This window comes from Nannospalax galili, unplaced genomic scaffold (assembly GCF_000622305.1).
Source record: "Nannospalax galili isolate Female #2095 unplaced genomic scaffold, S.galili_v1.0 scaffold162, whole genome shotgun sequence".
In the NCBI taxonomy this organism is placed as follows: Eukaryota; Metazoa; Chordata; class Mammalia; order Rodentia; family Spalacidae; genus Nannospalax; species Nannospalax galili.
This window is the reverse complement of record NW_008350388.1, coordinates 3,459,835-3,470,681: the sequence shown is the minus strand read 5'-3', so window position 1 is coordinate 3,470,681 and position 10,847 is coordinate 3,459,835.

Below are 10,847 nucleotides of genomic sequence, written 5' to 3'. Positions count from 1 at the left end.
GAAAGGAAGGAAGGAAGGAAGGAAGGAAAGAAAGAAAGAAAGAAAGAAAGAAAGAAAGAAAGAAAGAAAGAAAGAAAAGAGAAAGAAAGAAAGAGAGACATGGTCTCATCTGTAGCCCAGGCTAGGCTGGTACTTACTATGTAGCACAAAACGGTCTCAAATGCATGTAAATCCCCTACCTCAGCCTCCAGAATGGGAGGATTACAAGCATGTGCCACCATGATCAGCTTTGTACTTCTTTCCAAAAGAGAAATACTTGTCAAAAATAAAAGGAAGGAAGGGAAAGGAGGGAAAAGAGGGAAGAAGGGAGGAAGGAAGGGAGGGAGGGAGGGACAGAGGGACGGAGGGACCGAGGGACCGAGGGACCGAGGGACCGAGGGGGCAAAGGGGAAACCCAGGAATCCTGGCTATGTCACAGTTTTAGGTCAGGCTGCAGTCTTACTGGGTAGTAAGGATTGGTGTGCAACTACCGGGTTAATCAGAGCTGTAGGGTAGAGGAAAGAAACAGGCTGATCTCTCCCTTGGCCTCTCCAGTCTGAAATGTACCTGATAAATGAGTTCATCTACCACATAAAATTGCCTTTGTTTCTTTCTCCTGCTTGCTAGCTTCCCACAGTTAGAAGAAAAGTATTAATATGGTTTGCTTCAACTTGCCCACTTGCTTCGGGAGCCTCTCACTGCCAGACTGACCATATGAGAAAAATTATTCCTGAAATTTAAAGCTTTATTTTAGGGTCAACCACTTCTCGCTAACCTCCATTTGAAAATATTCAAACTAAAAGAAAAATTAAAATATTACAAATAACATCATATATTCTTCACCTGGGTCCATCAGTTAACATTCTGCCATGTTTTCTAGCCTTCTCTGTGCATTGGTTTTGCTGAACCATTGGGAAGTAAATGACAAGTGTCATGACATTCTATCCCAAAGTCCTTCCATGTGTATCTCCCAAGAGCAGGAATGTGCTCATAAAACATAAGAAGTTTAATATTACCATGACACTACCTCACATACGCGCACACACACACACACACACACACACACACACAAACGTACAATGTTGAGATTTTTTCAATCACTTCAGTGTCTGTTCAGAAGTACTTTGTTTTGTTTGCTGATTCTGGCCCCAGTCAAGGGTCCCACATGCCACTAGCAGGTCTGTTGAACAGTTTTTAACCCATGCTAAGTGTGTGTCTGAATTGACACCTCTGTGGACTAATAAATCTCAGATAATGGCAGCTTGACTCCTCACTTAATCCCAAAGTCACAACTCCTGAAGTAAAGTCCTGGGTGGCAGACACACAAATCCAAAAGCTAGAAGCCATTTATCAGGCTGTCCTTTTGTAGAAAGGATGTAACTTGCTCAGATGTAGTAGAGGGCACAAAGTCAGGAAAACATCCATTTTTCTCACAAATGATGCTGGGTGACTTGTGGGTGACAGAAATGGCAGGTGCTTGTAGCTGCTCATTATCCACATAGATACAGAGTCAGGGTGTAACCCGAGAAGAATTAACAGTGGGAGGAAGACCCACCACGAATGTGTGTCGCACCATCCCAGAAGGAAGCAAGCTGAACACCAGCATTCCTAGCTCTCTTGTGGTGGGACAGATCAGACAGCCCCAGATGTGGAAAGCAGGTTTATCTGGGCCACAGCCTGGTCCAGAGGACTTAAGTCTCAAAGTCCAGACCCCAAAAGAAGGAAGCATTCATCTTTTGTACCTTAGGCAGTGAGTGACGGTAAGAAGGACACTTACATACACTCTCAAAATTAGGCAAATTTTTGTAAATGCTTTTTTAAAAAATCCTCTCTCTGAAAATCATTGCGTAAGTCTCCATCTGAGACAAACAGAATGGAGGAAGTTTCATCAGGACACGAGGCCAGCGGTTCTAGTTGGCTGTGTTAGCGGGGCTTTTTTTTTTTTTTTTTTTTCCGGTCTTTTTGAGACAGGGTCTCCCTGTAGCCCCAGCTGTCCTGGAATTCACTATGTAGACCACGCTGGCCTTGAACTCACAGAGATCCACCTGCCTCTGCCTCCCGAGTGCTGGGATTAAAGGCGTGGCCACCACACCCGGCTGTGTTAGCATTTTAACCACAAGCTTGTCCCCTGAGATTTGCTGACAGAGACAGAGGGAGTAAACAAGGATTAAAATCCATATTTTCCTTGAGTATTCCATTTAGCTGCATCACTCTGCTTCCTGGTCAGCTTCGGTGTGAAGGGGGCAGCTTCACACTCCTGCCGACGCAGCTCTGACCTGTTCTTGCCACGACACATTCCCCATCATGATGGGCTTTAGCTGACATCTTGGCCTTCTCAAAATCACAGACACTTTGATCCAGATCTCTATAAAGATTGTCACTCCTTCCCTAGGCAAGGAATCACTATCTCAGCGGGAACGCCGTGGTCTTCCAACTTCTCCTTTAATGTCTTGATGGCTCACGAGTCCATCGGTTTGGAAACCTGAAACACTGGACTTCAATCTCCACTTTGCTGTGAGCTAAGTCACACTGGCAGAGCACTTAGTCCTTCCACCGCTGTACAATGATCTAGTTAAGGAGACCACATCATCCACCTCAAGTCTCCCTCTAGGTGGCTGCAGCAATGACTGATTTTCCATTTTCACAGCTCTCTGCTGTCTCCAGGAACTCCCAGTCAGTCCTTCAGCTTCAGCTGTTAGGGGGCGCAAATAGGAAAGCACAGCATGTGCACCACCCACCTCCAAGTCCTCACTGCCATTACCAGAGCGCGCCACTGCTCTTGATTCTCTGGTTCACCCTCAACACATACAAACCTTTTACTTCTTAAAAATGGCCTTTGTCTGAGTGCTGTTCCCAGCTGTGTGCACTCCAAGGAGCAGACATCATCTTGACCTTGACTTTGAACAAGCCAAGTATCTCCTGTATCAAGCAAATGGTTATTTGTAAGCAAATAAGAACCTCACCATGATTCCCAGTATGTTTTGAGTGTATTTCCAGAGAGACTAACAGATGTGGAAAGACCTATCTATCCTGAACATGAGCAGCAGCATCCTATGGGTTGGAGTTCCAGATTGAATCCAAAAAGGAAAGGGGGGAAAGTGAGCTGAGCCCAAGCATTTCTTCTCTCTCCTTCCTGGCCCTCAGAGATGGGAGCAAGAAGCCTCACATCACTGCTGCCACAGCTTTGAGCTGCTCCCATCACAACACCTTCTCCATGGTGGTGGGCTGTACCATCAAACCATGAAAGAAAACAATCCTTCCTCCCTTCTCAGCAGGTATTTAGTCACAGCAACAAGAAAAGTAGTTAATGCAGAGCCCACGCCACGCTCCTTACCTTCTGCTCAGCAAGTCCATCATGAACATGGAGGCTCTTTTAAGAGCCTCGAGCACCGTCTGTCTTTGACAAGCTATTTATTTATCTAGTCCAGAATTTAGCAGACTCGCTAGAAAGTGACGAGTCTCTTCCCCAGCTTATACAGACAGTAGACCATTGCCGAAAGAAGACTTTAGCTTTTTTAAATTTATTTTTATGTGTACCAGTGTTGTGCACATGTGTACGTAAGTGCACCCATGTCGTGCAGTGCCCTCGGAGGACAGAAGAAGGCATCAGATCCCCTGGAACTGGAGTTTCTAATGATTGTTAGCTGCCATGTGGGTGTTGAGAATGCAACCCAGGTCTTTTTCAAGAATTGCCAGTGCTTTTAACTGCTAAGCCGCCTCTCCAGCCCCAAGAGAGAAGACTGTTTGGTAGAGCTGTCTACAAGCTGTGGGGACGCTTCTGAGATGCAGCTGTCATGAGTCATCACGCATGCTGACTGGTGAGCTTCTTGGTGATGCGTCTGCCTGAGTTATCATGTGTCAGTCAATAAACCCTCATCCGCACTCATGTAAGTAACTCTATCAGATTTATTGGCTCACCAAGCTGGATTTGGGTGGAAGCACCTCTTTGACCTATCATCAGTGCTCCACCTGGGGTGAAGAGACATGCACTCACATCTCCCCAGGAAAAGTCAGTCGGCAGGAGGCAGCTTGAAATGACAGCAATACTTTAATGGTGACATGTCGAGGCTGCTCGAGATCAGCTAATTGATAGCAGGAAGTCAGAGAAGGGCCTCACGGAGCTGGAGCTGGAGTAGAATCTTAGACTGACCCCATCCAGACAACAAGGGCAAAAGACTGGCTAGCAAAGGGTTCAGGCAGAGACAAGAGTTCATGCACAGCACAGGTGCTTGAACAAGCATGATGCTGACTGTGCCAACAGCAAGTCCTCTGTGGGGTAGGCGTGATGGCAGGAAACCTACTGGGAGAGGTTAGGAAGGGAGCCCAGGCTGGTCTTAGACTCATGATCCTCCTGCCTGAGCCTCCCAAGTGCTGGGGTTACCTGTGAGTGTCACCATGCCCAGCTGAAGGAAACTCTTGAATGTAGATTTCCAGGTCTTACTCACTGACTTAGAATACTGTGGTGGGACCCAGAAAGCTACATCCAGTTGACTCTGAGGTCCACTGAGCACAGTATGGAAATCAGAAACAGGCAATTAGGAATTCTTGACATTTTTAAGTAGAAGAGTGATGTAACTAGATTTGAGGATTTTGTTGCTATTGTTTTGATTTTTGTTGTTTTGGTTTTTTCAGTTTTTGTTTTGTTTACGACAGGGTCTCCCTGTAGCCCCAGTTGCCCTGGAACTCACTATGCAAAGCAGGCTGGCCTCCATCTCACAGAAACTTAAAAGCATGCTCCACCATGCTCAGCTGCTAGATTTCTTAAGAAACGTTATTTTTGTGGCAGAAGGGAGAAGGAAGTGGAGCAGACAGACTGAAGAAGAAATAAATCAGGAGATTATTTCAGATGTCTTAGAGAGATGATAAGTGGAGGCGATTGGGAGGGAGAAGAAGGGTGAAAGCAGAGAAAACTTCCAAGTAGAAACAACAGACTTTGACGAGCAATTAGGTGTGGGTGGTGACAGAGAACAGAGTCAGGAAAGATTGCTGGGTTGCTACCTCAGGTGCTCACATAGTTAGGAAGCTGCAGAAGGAGGAAATGGATACCAAGAAGCGGTTGGTACTTGCAAGGCAGGTAAAGAGAATCCTCATCTGGGTGTGACTGGAACAGCACAGGAGGCTGTGGAAGCCACATATACATACACTGAGGGAATCAGACACAGGCACTGAGTGGAGAAGTCACAGCTAATTGTGGGAATTTGGAGCAGTAACTGACAAATAATCTTGGAGAGTGTGTAAGGGGGATCAGTGAGTGCCTGGGAGGCCACCAACCCCAGAGTGGAGAGACCCAGGAGGAAGACTTGAGGAAGAGGCGATATGAAATGGTAAGCGGAGGGAGGCTTCAAGGGGAATGTGGGAATGTCCAACACTAAGAAGATCGCTCAGTCAGTAAAGTGCTGGCCACGCAAGCATGAGGATTTGAGTTCAATCCCTGGAACTCACATAAAAAAGCTGGTTGGAGTGACAAACGCGTGCATTCGCAGTGCTGGGGAGACAGAGCCAGGCAGATCTCCGGGGCTCACTCGCCAGCCAGGCTAGTCTAGTCACTGAGGTCCACGTTCAGCGAGAGAGCCCTATCTCAAGTTGGTTAGTGTCTGAGGAAGATACCCAAGTTTGATTTCCTGACCTCCACATGCAGGCATACATGTGTGTATGTGCGCTCTCACACATAGGCACCTTCACAGACATGTACATGCATACACACAAAAGAGTGGTCAGAAAGGGAAAGGGCTGAATCACGTCCATCAGGTATGGCAATTTCAAGATATGGTCAATCTAGAAGAGGCATTGTGGAGTGCTGGATTCAGACACCAGTAAGCTAAGAAGTGGATCAAGGCTGGGATCAGAAGTAAAGCAGCAATTGCAGATTGTTTTAACAGCTTGAGAAGCAGAAGTGAACTAGAGCCACAGCCAGAGGAAAAAACAGGAAAATATGTCCAGCCTACTTTCCCCTTGTCAACCTTTCACTTTATTAAATGACAGACCCTAACATGAGCCATTGACTATGGCTATTATTTTCTATATTCTGTACATCAGTAAAGATTGGAAATGCTTTCTACTCTGCAAATTCCTAAAATATATTTGCAAAGGGCATGGCCTCAGCAACTTAGTTCAATCATGCTTCTTCAACTTGAATATTTGAGAATAAACTATATCTGCTTATATTTTTTCATATTCTCATAGTAAAATATTAATGACAGGGCTACAAGGGAGCTTACATAATGTCTGTAAGAAAGACTGTACTGTTTAGGGAATGGTAACAAGAAAAAAAAGTCTTTACATGTTGGCAGTGTGGTGGTTCATCTGCATTGCCAACCAGACTGCATTTGCTATCACCTAGGAGACACACCTCCTGGTGTGTCCATGAGAGCACTTCTAGAAAGATTTAAATGAGGAAGGGAAATGTGCCCTAGATGTGGACTGGGTGACCAGCCTGAATAAAAGCGGGGATAGGGAGCAGGAAAGCCTGATGACCACTTGCATTCATCTCTCTGCTTCCTATCTACAGATGAGTGCGACCAGCCACCCCATGACCTTGCCACTACGCCTTCCTCCATGACACCTCCATGACGCCTCCATGACGCCTCCATGACACCTGGAAACTGTGTACCACAGTAAGCCCTTCCGAATTTAGATTTCTTTTCTCGAGTAATTTTTCACAGCAAGAAAAGTAACTGGTACAAGTCTCCATGGATCTCTTTTCAAATATATTTGATCTTCAGATCATTGAATTTATAACTGCAGGCATCATGACTACCAAATCTACACATATGGAGGAATGAACGTCTTTACATCAGTAAAAGAGTCAACAGGGGTCAGGTCCTCCTCCAGTACATGGCCCTGCCTCACCTCCCACTGCTTGAGAACTGTTACTGAGGGCTCTTATCCCTTCTACCTAAAGAAAATCAATGATTTCCAGGACTTGTTGTACATCTAATAAACATTCATTAATCATCTTCTATTTGACTGATGGTGTAAGTGTTGAAAATTCAAAACAGCAAAAGCTGCTGTTTCTGGTCTCAGAGCACTCCAGGTTGGCAAAAGGAGACCTGTGTGAACAGATGATGCACTATGGTATAAAACCAGCACAGGAGAGGATGTTGAAGTTTACTGGGAGGATCAGCAGTATTGGAACAATTCTGCTACATGGGAAACTGTACAAGTTAGCTTTGTGACACTATGACAAAATACCTGAGGCAGGTCACTTATGAAGAAAAGAAAGCTTACTTAGTTTACAATTTTGGAGGTTTAAGCCCAAGGTCAGGCAGTTCCATTAGCTTGGGTCTCTGGCAAGCACACCACATTGTGGCTGGAGTATACAATGAAGTAAATCATTTATATTAATGGTTAGAGACAGAAGGATGGAGAAACTAGAGAGAAAGGAGAAAGTGGGGAAGACAGAGTAAGAGAAGGAGAGAGGGATGGGCGACTAAAGGGGAGGAGGAAGGAGAAAGGGAGGAGAGAGAGATAGAGACTGAGGTCCCCCACAATTCCTCTTCAAGGCATATCGTCAATGACCTAAGGCCCTCCCGCCAGGTCCCACCCCCTTTTGTAGTATTTTTTGAGACAAGGTCTCCCAGTAGCCCCAGCTGGCCTGGAACTCACTATGTAGACCGGGCCGGCCTCGAACTCACAGAGCTCCGCCTGCCTCTGTCTCCCGAGTGCTGGGACTAAAGGTCCTAATGTCCCCAACATCTCCCAGTGCTGCCACCCTGGGAACCAAGTCTTTCCATATAGACTGTGACACTCATCCCAACCACAGCAAGAGCTGAGAAAGCATCTCAGAGATGTTTAAACTTCTGAGAGGATGAGGTAGCTGAGGCCAGGGGCCCAGGAGAGACCGTGAAAACAATGGCACTGAGAAGAAGCTGTCCCCCCAAGTTTCTCTCCAAGACCCCAAGTCCCAGAGCCCCAAATTGACTCTCCTTCACCAAGTGCACCGGTCTGATGAACCGTAGTATCAGTCATCACCAAAAGCTTCCATGAAGCTTGCCTTCTCTACCCACCTGAAAATAAACACAATGGCAGTCAGCATGTGCTTGTCCTAGGGATAGAAACTGCACGATAGGGACTGGAGAGATGGCTCAGCAGCTAAGAGCTCTGGCTGTTCTTGAGAACCCGGGTTCATATCCCAGCACCCACATGGTGGCCAGCAACCTTTTGTAACTCCAGTTCCAGGAGATCTGAGGCCCTCTTCTGACCTCTGTGGGCATTGCATGACACAGATGCACTTACATACATGAAGACATAACACTCATACACATAAGGTGAGTAAATTAAAAAAAAAATTTTTTTTAAGAAATCGCACAACAGATTCAGGACTGACCTTCAGTCAGTGGACCAGTGATGCTCAACGCACACTTTGACTCACACACTGATGTTAAATTAGTCACCTAAACCTGTTCTACAGGCAGAAGCTGTTCCACAGTCAACTGCTGGCTTTATCAGTCAGTTTCTCCTGAATTCAAGAAGCACACACAGGAGACTGAGATGCGGTCCAAACCTTGCCAGTGATGGTGAGCAAAACAAAGCCAGCGCTAATGAAAGATTAATGAAAATGGTACTTCCGTAAGAAAAATGCTGTTTTCTCCCACCTTTGGGTTGATTTTTAAACAGACCTGTGTTTGGAAATGTATAGTTTTATTCTAAGGGAAAAGCAGGCCGAGGGGAGCAGCATGTGGAATCTGGCCCAACTTGGGCAGATCTCAGCTTAACAGCAAAGTTTTACCCAGGCAGACTTAGCCTACCTCCCTCTCCCTCTCTCCCCACTTGGCCTCAAACCTGATCCTCCCAGGCCCTGAGTCCCCACTTTGAAGACTGGGGTCATAATGATACCCTCATGTTCCCAGGCCCACCAGCTTTTAGAGATTCCCTCTTCTGATAACATTCAATTAAAGTAAATACAGGGTCTTCAAGAATGGTGTGGCAAGTAAAGGTGTTTGCCACCAAGCCTGCCAACCTGAGATGGATTCCCTGGACCCTCGGCATGGAACAACTCCTGGAGTTGTCCTGGGACCGCCATACTCTTGCTGTGGCATAAGTGAATACAAAATGAACAAATAAATATTTGAAATTTTTAAAATAAGTTCAGCCGCAGCCTACATAGTGCAAGAAATGTCCCTTCTCCCAATTTTTCAGGAATTCCTTGGGAAGGTATAAATACCTTTTCCCCCCATAGTTACATGTCCTGCTCATTCCGTTTCAGGCTCAGCTCTCCCATCGCGTCCCATCTTACCTACTTCAGCTCTCTCTCACCTAGCAGACTTGGCCACAACCTGGAATACAGTTCATCTCTTTGCATCTCTGAAGCAGCGCTAGCCTAGGCTAGTAAGTTAGAGCCAGCGCGAGGGTAGGAACTTCCTCTGCCTCACACACCACTCAGCCCCAAAGCCAACTCCCAGCAGGATCATCATAGGAACTTCAGAATAACAAAGCTGGTGAGATGGCTCAGCGGTTAGGAACACCAACTGCTCTTGCAAGGACCTGGGTTGATTCCCAGGACCCACATGGCAGCTAGCAAACATCTGTAACTACAGTTCCAGGGTATCCGAAGTCATCTTCTGACCTCCTCAGGCATTGCACAACATAGGCACACTTACACACCTGCAGGCAGTACACCCATACACATATAATAAAAATAAAATATTAAAAAAGAATAGATTTAAAGCTAGTTAAATACACTAATAAGGAAACACATGCAATTTAAAAATAAAGAGACTTACCGCGAGGGAGCATTATTTAAACAATGATGCTCCCTTGTTGCATTAGTTACGAACCTTTTATTGAGACAGTCTCATGTATCCCAGGCTGGCTTTGAACTCGCTATATAGTCAAGGGTGCCCTTGAGGTCCTGGTTGTCCTGCCTCCACCTCACAAATACTGGGATTATACATGTGCACTATACCTGATACATGTGGTGCTACAGGTCAACCCCTGGGTTTGGTGCATGTTACACAAGCACTATACCAACTGTGCTACATCACTAGCCCTACAAACTTTGAAGATTACTATTTTATTGTCTTTTTTATATGTATACTTTTTTTTTTAAGACAGGGTCTCCCTGTAGGAACTTGCTATATAGACCAGGCTGCCCTGAACTCTGCCTGCCTCAGCCTCCAGAGTGCTGGGACTAAAGGTGTGGGCTACCACGCCAGGCTATGTCTTTTTTTTTTTTTTTTTTTTAAGACAGGTCTCATGTATTCCAGGCTGGACTTAACTCACTATGTAGTTGAGGATGACCTTGAATATCTGATTCTCCTGCCTTTGCTTCCCCAGTGCTGGGATTTGTTGTACATGCCTGTTTTATGTGGTACCAGGGATGGAACCCAGGGTTTCATACATGTTAGAAAAGCACTCTAAAGATTGAATCCCAGCCCCAGCCCCGGCCTTGATTGTTTTCTTATGTCTGAATCACTTCACAGGCTGTGAGTTCCATGAGCCAAAAGTCTTTTCATGTGTTGTTCACACATGTCTCCCACACACCCCAAGCACTGCTTGACATACAATAAGGTTCTCTCTGTCAGTGACTGAATGGACCATTTGTGGTCCCTGTTACTGGCACACTCCTGAAATCAGGTGCCATGTGTGGGGCTTCATGAAAACTGGGATAGTTCCCTCCCTTCTCCCACCTCTTCCTGGTCCTCTTCCCCTTTTTCTCCTCTTCCTCCTCCTCATTTTTTTTCTACATCCTCCTACAGGGCTTTTTTAAGTCTATAAACCAGGTCATTGGACAAAATGTTTCCAAACTTCCTAACTTTCTTTAAAATTTTTTATGTCGGGGGGGGTTGCATGCACGTGTGTGTATGTACAGGTGGGGCCAGCATAAGACAGAGGGCAGGTGTCCTGCCCTATCACTCTCCAACTTATTC